This window comes from Anas platyrhynchos, chromosome 10 (genome assembly GCF_047663525.1).
Source record: "Anas platyrhynchos isolate ZD024472 breed Pekin duck chromosome 10, IASCAAS_PekinDuck_T2T, whole genome shotgun sequence".
Lineage (NCBI taxonomy): Eukaryota > Metazoa > Chordata > Aves > Anseriformes > Anatidae > Anas > Anas platyrhynchos.
This window is the reverse complement of record NC_092596.1, coordinates 8,745,313-8,753,491: the sequence shown is the minus strand read 5'-3', so window position 1 is coordinate 8,753,491 and position 8,179 is coordinate 8,745,313.

Below are 8,179 nucleotides of genomic sequence, written 5' to 3'. Positions count from 1 at the left end.
ACGTGGAGCAGGTCCCGCAGCCAGCACTGAGCTCCTCAAAAGGTTCCCACAGGGCCAGGAGAGGACAGAGCAAAAAACGGAGCCATCAAAGCAGGAAATGCCAAACCCACCGAGCCCTCAACCTTTTCACTCTGGATTAATGTGATGGTGCCCTCGAGGGATGGGCATCCCAGCTCAGCCTGCTGCAGTTACACGCTGTGGGTCTGCGGTCAGCAGCCTTCAGCTGCGCCTCTGCACGGCTTTACCAAAACGGTGCCCCCCCAGAGGTCCAGGAGGGGCTGGGCTGGGACATTCCCCTGCTTTCCAATGGTGCACAGCTCTGAGGGACACTGGACCCTCGCAAAAGTCTCCTTCCTGAGCCCTTTCCTCCCACAGGGGTGACAGGACTGACGTAGGTCCCCACTGGGCTGGTGCGCACCCAGGTTTCTCCTGGAGATGCTGATGACCATGGCAAACTGCCGCCACACAAGGTTCCGTCACCTCCACGTTGCTGAAAACCTCGCTGTTGGAAAGCACCTCGTGGTGGCCGAGAGGATGGATCTCCCAGGACAAGGCTCTGCAGACCTCTCTGCCCCAGGACACGGAGCAGAGCTCCCCAAAGCCCCGGCGCCCTGAGCCTGCGTGGTTGGGATCAGTCATCCCTGGTGGTGGAAGGAAACCTGGGAGAGCACTGTTGTAACACGCCCTTGGGCTGTGGGTGGGGATGGGGAGACTTTCACGAATTCTTTGCACTTCCCAAATTACTGTTGGCCTGGCTTCCCCCCTTTCCCTGGCCCGTGTTTCACGCCCTGCGTGCTCGCTCTTCGCTGCCCAGGGAGCAATTACGTTTCCCACACTCCTGGGTGGGGATGCGAGGCAGTGCCCAAGCTTTAATAAGAACCTGGAGCACCAAAGCGGGAGCTGCTCCTGCCTACAAGCGCCTGCCAGACGGGCTCCGCCAGCCTTGGCATGTTCTGCACGTGGCAGGAGGATCAGAGACCTCCGTGCTCCGGGTCCACGTTGCCAGCTCCAGAGCCTGAGGAAAACCCCCGAGCAAGCTTGTTCAGGGGGAAAACCCAGGATGGACCCCTGAAACATCACTCCTGGTGGCAGTGGGGATTGGCACAGCCTTTCCAGCCTTGCAACAGCCCTTCTGGTGCCACCCCGTGTGAGATGGCCCCATGATGGTCTGCTAAGCCTGGGGACAAGAGGCAGTGAGCTGGGAGCCTCTGCACCAAGGAGGCAGGAGGATGGGTCAGGGGAGGTGGCTCCTGGTGGCACAGGGCAGGTGGCACCTGTGGCTGTGGTGGCTGCATCGCTGTGGAGCTTCACCACCTGGAACCGGCGTGTGCTGGAGCCGTTTTGTCCCCGCGCATCTTTATTTCTGGGCTGTCTGTGTCTGGGGGCGGCGAGGGAGCTGGGTTTCTAATGAATGTGAAATTCTCCCTCTTGCTGCAGCACTTTGCCAGGGACCATGTTATTTCATGTATCTAGGTCAAGCGTATTCCTCCTTTTGTAGCGTGTCGCAGGGGACGCTGCCCTTCCCTGCCATCCAGACACGCTCGGGGTTTTGTCATCCCTTTCCAGGATGATTGCCAACGCTGGCTATGGAGAGCTTGCTTCCCAAAGCAGGCTCCTCTTCACTCTCACGTTGGGAGTTTCGTGCAGCGTCCTTGGGCTCCAACCTTCGAGCTGAAGGCAGGAGCAAGGCGAAAGAGAGGCCAAAGGCGCCCACGAGCAGCTCGCCATGGGGGGCTGTCTTCTCGAGGCCACCCTGCTGCAGAACCAACAGGTCCCAGTCCGTCCCCATCCTCTCTGGCAGCCCTGAACTTGTTGTTTGTCACGAGGAGGGGACCGACAGCTTTCCTAGCCCCTCTGCTGGCTGCTGGTAAGCCTCTCCCAGCACAGCTTGTTTGCAGAAGCGAGGGGAGGTTTGGAGTGCAATAACCTTCCTCATCAACATGCTGTTCCTCTCGCCTGCTCATGCGGCTTGTTATGGGGAGGCTAAAAATAGAGCGGTGAGCTGGCTTGCGTTTCGCACGGAGAAATTAAAAGAAAATGTTGGGTTGCGCTTTCATGGAGAAGCGTTCCCAAATGTTCTCGTTTCTGTGTCACAAGCTATAAATAGCGGCTGGTCTTCAGAAGGGACCATCCGGGAAGATGTCTGGGACAGGTGGCGTGGGCCTGAGCCCTGCTGGTGCAGATGGCTGCTTCTGGCCACCTTGCCACCGATGCTCGGGAGCTGCTGTTGCTGCTGGGACGGGCTCAGCCTCGGTTTCAGCGCCTTTCGTAGTGAGATCTCTGCACAGCAAAACAGGAGAGGTGCTGGGACCTGGCGCTGCCCATCCGTGAGCATTGGGAGGTGAAGACAGCTGCTACCAACAGCAGCTGTGCTACCAACGAGGAGCAAGAAAACAACAGCTCCTGGGTAGATGTGCCCTGCTTTCCCTGCTTGCTAGCTGATTCCCTCCATGGGGTGTGAAAATATCTGTAAAAGCAGGTTTTGGCACCTCAAGCCATGGCAGCTTGTCACTGGGGGCACCCAGCCACTTGTCGCACACCTTGCCCTTTTGGTGACACCTTCGTGCATCCGACGGGTTCGAGCAAACCCTGATGGAAAGCTCTGCTGCTGGTTTTCCTTTGGCTGTCACCAATGGGAAGGGCGGTGCAGACCCTGCAAGGTGTGACGGACTGAGCCCCCGCCGTGCGGCCAGCACAAAGGCGAAGGGTTTGCAAAACGCCCACCAGCAGAAGTGCTGATATAGCGAGAACATGCTTTCCTCGAACTGTTGAGAATAATGACCAAATTGCTCCAAATCAAAGCTGGCAATTTGCAAACAGAATTGCCGTCTGAATTCCTCACATGAGTCACTGGCCCGGACCAGCTTGCCGGGTGCTAATCCTCTTATTGCACCAGAATCAAAGGCAGCTCAGGGAAACTTTCTCCTTTCAAAGGCCGGTGTGAAGATGCCACGGATGCCTGCTGTTCACTTTCCACAGCACACTCCTACGCTCGTCTCAATTGCTCATTCCTATTGAGACCAGGAGCACCTCTCCCACTCCTACAGGCACCGGGTCTCCCACCTGAAGCTTTTTCTCACCATCGCCGACTGCCTTGGTGCACAGCTTCATCTCACGTGGAGCCGCCGGCTGACACCCTCCAGGTGCTGCTGCTCACCCCAAACATCGGGATCCCAACATGTCCTGCCCTCAAGGAGCTTCGTGGCTGACGTGAGAGCTGTGCCGTGCCGAGCGGGGAGGTGCTTTAGGGCTCACGTGCCTTGTTAGGAAACGACGGGCAAGAAGTTCGTGGTGATAAGGCACTTCCAAGAGCAGCCCGAGTTCTCAGCCAGGAGTGTGGGTGGGCATGGATTTGGCTTGCTCTAATTGCCTTCTCACCCTGCCGGCCCCCAGCACCGAGGCGTTTGCTCTTTAATGAGGAGAATTCATTAAAGCATTAAAGTGGGTTCAGCAGCTAATTGCTGGGGAGAGCGCGATGAGTAAGGGGAGGCTCTTTCATCCTTGGGTAGAGGAGCAGTGCTTTGAAACTTCTTCCCCTTAATGAGGGGCACCCAGAGCAGCGTGCTTTGGGCTCTGCAGCCATGCTGGGGATTTTGGGGAGAGCCCCCATCCTTCCCCAGGATGCCCACGCAGTGACAGGATGGGTGCCAGGGTACAGCTCCGTGGTGGCTTCGACACGTCCAGGTGGCCGTGGCGCACCCATGGCCCGGAGAGCTGCCTGCAGGCGATCTGGTGAGCCCAGATTCCTGGGCACAGGGACAGCATCTGCCAGCCGCAGGTGACCACGAGCAGGAGGCACGAAAGCCACAAGCAAGAGGCACAAAAACCTCCATGCGAGTCCGCAGCATGCTTGCAGCATGGCTGATGCTCCTGGGAAGCACGAGACCTGCTCCACATGGCCCGCACGTCGCAGCGCTTGATGCTTGGAGAACCCGAGGGCACCTGAGTCTTCAGACGATGCCCCAGGGCGCCTTTGTCTGCACAGGTGCTCCTCCAACCTGTTCTCGAGGGCCTGCAGCGTGGCAATGTCCTGGCCGCCAGCCATTTGCTCCAGGGCTTCGTTGCTCTTGCCTCACGCAGCTTTTCGTAATGCCTGACCTGAATCCCAGGCCTCCCATTCCGAGTCCCACGGCCCTACCGAGGAGCGCTGCTGCCTCCTGGATGCATCCGAAGCCAGCTCCTTTATCCCCGAGGTCACCGGGCTGTGCTCAGAGGAGGGTGAATTTTAGCAAAAGCTCAGGGCACCTGCTGAAAGCTTTGCCCATGAGATGGCACCACCTGGATTTTCTCTCTCCACACGCCGGCTGCCATGCTCCTATTTTTACTTCTCCCAGTGTGATCCAGCACCAGATGTGGCTGTCCCGCTGCTGGCTCCGGACCAGCCCTGCCCTTCGTCTTGGTTCCTATCTTCTGACTTCTGCTTTACGTGCCCAGCGATCCCCACTGAGCTGTGCCAAAGCTTTTCAGTCCAAGCAAACTCTGGACCTGAATCAGCTGTCCCCGATGTTCCCACCCTGTGCGCTCGAGGCAGCTTTTATTTGGAAGATGCCCCTGGAGGTGTGCTGGGGATCAGGCTGGGCCCTTGTGTTCAGTAAGCTCCGCAGGACGCTCCGTGACACGTTACTGATGTGACAGAGCTGGTCAATGCAGCCGCCACGCAAGTGCACGAATTTATAAGTCGAAAAGCCTCAGGGGAGTTAAAAAAAAAAAAAAAACTTATTACAAAATTATCTCCTAACATCTCCCTCCAGCCCCGAAGTCTCCCAGCAGCTCTGCTTTGCGCTGTGAACTAATAGCCTGGTGTTTTTCATCCTACAGCTGAAGCAGTTTGGAGTCGGAGCATCATCAAAAAAGTGTCTGAAATAATTATGTCTGCGAGTGTGGAGCTGGGCTTCGTGGGCTGCGTCCTGGGGAAGCAGCAGCTTAGCCAGGCCTCTTCTGAGTCACTCCAAAGATCACCCCGAGGTCGTCTAGGATCTCGTCCCAGCTCTGGGAAAAACTCCTTGTGGGATCTGGCCGCCCCGCCAACACCTCCGGACAGCGCGAGGGAAACATTTCGCTTTGGCGATCTCGTTTGGTTAAACTTTGCAATCGCGCTTCACCGAACGTGCTGCTGGGGCCGGGGGCCTTCTGCCTGTCCCGTGTCCCTGCCCCGAGGCTTCTGCCACTTCCAGGCGAGCCCGGGGGACGCAGCCCGATTTGGGGCTGGTCAATGCAGACCAAGCGTTAACCAGACCTCATTTTCTGCCCAAGAATAATTGGGCAGAGAATTCTCACACACAAGTGCACGAGGAGGCAGGGCGGGGGAACGTCTCGCACCACGCCGCGTGCCAACGGCCAGGAGCAACCTCTGGTGGCGTTTATTAAGACCTCTCCAGCAATTAACCCCCCCCCACTTTTATTATTACTTTTTTTCACAGTTTATGTAGTCACTCCGTGAAAGTGGCAGAGAAAAACAGGAAGAGAAGTTCCCAGCTTTTCTTTTTTTTTTTTTTTTTCTTCCCCAAATTTTACCGATTCTGGGCACATGGCCAAAAAGTAATAAAAATCTGTTATGTTTAGAAACATATAAATAACAGCAGCTCGGTGTTGCGAGAGCTACAAATAAAGCGAGTTGGAAGTTCTTGGCTTTATTAACATCTGAAGGGGATAACGGGAGTTTTATGGTGTCTAATTGAATTAAACACAGTGCGTTCCAATTTGGGGATATAAAATTTGCAATCATGAGGTATAATTAAATACCTTTCTGGCACTGCCGTTGTTTCTTTCTCTACAGGCTAAAAATAAAAAAATAAAAGCAGGTGTTTTGTTTTGTGTTTTTGTGTGTGTTTTTGTTTTGCTTTCTCCTGCAAGATGTGAATTCCTGCCCATCGCTAAATGGGTGCAGCACGGGACAGGGCTGGTCGCACCTCCGTGATGTGCAGCATCGCTGGGGTGCACAAAGAAAAGGGGTCCCCAACCTGGCACCACCTGCCTGCTTTCTGGAGCACACCGAGCCTGTGTTCCCCCTCTGCTGCTGATTGGGAAAGGATCAGGCTTTTAATTGCGTCGAGTTTTTAATTCCTCTCCTCTCCTCTCCTCTCCTCTCCTCTCCTCTCCTCTCCTCTCCTCTCCTCTCCTCTCCTCTCCTCTCCTCTCCTCTCCTCTCCTCTCCTCTCCTCTCCTCTCCTCTCCTCTCCTCTCCTCTCCTCTCCTCTCCTCTCCTCTCCTCTCCTCTCCTCTCCTCTCCTCTCCTCTCCTCTCCTCTCCTCTCCTCTCCTCTCCTCTCCTCTCCTCTCCTCTCCTCTCCTCTCCTCTCCTCTCCTCTCCTCTCCTCTCCTTCCACTCTCGGTGGTGCTGCTCCCAAACCTGCAAATGTACCGGGCTTCAGTGAAAAGGGCTCAGAGTCTGAAAGGAAGCCAGCACGGAAAGATCGAATCACGGATCCAGTGATGTCAGAAAAGTCTCTAATTAAAGAGAGCTTCTCCTCTGCCCTGCTTTTCTGTTTGAATCCAGCTCCTTTGGAAATAAACAGACATCAAAGCCGACGCGCAGCAACCCCGGCTCCGCCTCTGCTGTTCCCCCATTTCACGGGGGTTTGCTGTCCTGTAAACCAGGCATGGGGACACTGCAAGACACAGAGCATCCCTCGGACACTGAGCTGCAACCCACACGCTCCTCCGCTGCCAAAAATGCCCCAGCTGGGAGGGAGCCACAGGGAACGGAGATCCTGCCCATGGGGAGCGGTGGGGTGGTGACGGGATAACCCCACTTGAATTTATTCTATTTTTTTTGGGGTGGCCCCCGAATCAGGAGGAATGCCGGAGGCCAGCAAAGTGGAGGCAGTGTCTGGAAGCTGAATTTCCCCTCCGCCGGTGTTGCTGTTTTCTCCCCGGTGCTTCCCCTCCGCTCAGACACGGGCGAGATGGCTCCGTGGTTCCCTCCCTGCCTCTCCGCGGTGTCCAAGCGGACAGGCTCTGATGTCAAAGCAAACTTCAAGCCCTTGGTTTGGAAAAACGAGCAAACCACCTGGATTTGGGGCTGGGCATCCCGCTGGGGGGGCCCTGCTGGGAAGGTGACCTCTGAGAGCTGCGGCTTCAAAGCCAGAGCATCCCCTCCATGGGTAAATCAGACTTGTCCCCTTTCCGCCCTTGGTGACAGTGCCTTGAGCCTGGTTTTTAAACCTCGGAGGAGCTGCAATAATCCTATCATTTCCAGAGCGAGTCCTGTTATTTGGGGAGCTGCAAGGATGTCATTTCTTTCCTTCTCAATACCCGTTGTTCTCCAGAAACGCTGCGCGTGACACGGCGCCGGGGGGAGAAGGGGTCCCAGAGGCCAAGCACTCGGCGAGCGGCTGGTTCGGGGATATTAAAGGCATTTTTCAGAGCGGAGGATCGCTGGTGAGGCCCCTGTGGCACGTTGTCTGCAGAAAAGCCGTGGAAGATGCAGGCCCCATGGGCTTGGACACGGCAGGGTTGGCGTCCTGGCAAGGAGCTCGTGTCCCCGCATCTCTCCGGCTGACACCCAGGGGGCTGGTGCTGCCTGCTCCTCCTCCTCACGCCAGAATAAAGCTTGCCTAAGGGAACATCAGGCTGCTGGCTGGAAGCGAGTGCTTTTGATGTGTTCCAGTAATCCCCTCCAAAAGGGGGCTGGGGAAGGGAAAGCAGCTCAAGCATCCCAGCGCCTGCAGAGCAGCCCCCTCCCATGCCCCCGGGGGTGGCTTCGGATGGGATAAACACATTCAGGAGGCCAAAAGCCCAGTATTGGAGCTGCCCTTGCTCGGCCCTTCTGCCTTGTGGCTGGGCCCACAAGCACTCACCCTGCTGCCCAGGCTCAGGGGGGGACAGGGGCCAGACCCCAGTGCCCAGGACAATCCCTGGTTCTCCCACTGCCTGGGTAAAAATAATCCCCATCAAAGAAAGGAGGACAGACTTAGCTTGATCTCCAGGGCATACAAAAGGGCCTGTCCTTGTCCGTGCTGTTCGAATATTGCTGATGGTATTCACCTGCTTGGCTCTGTATTGACGAGGTCTCCTCCTGGAGCTCAGCCCCAGTATATAATTGCAGTTTTATAGACTCCCGGCGTGCCATGGGACACGGCATGGCCAAACCTCAGACCAGATTGTGAGGAATCTCCTCTCCTTGTGCTCCTTTCCTCGCCAGGCAGAGGCGTGCTCGGTGCTCGTGGACGATAAATCCC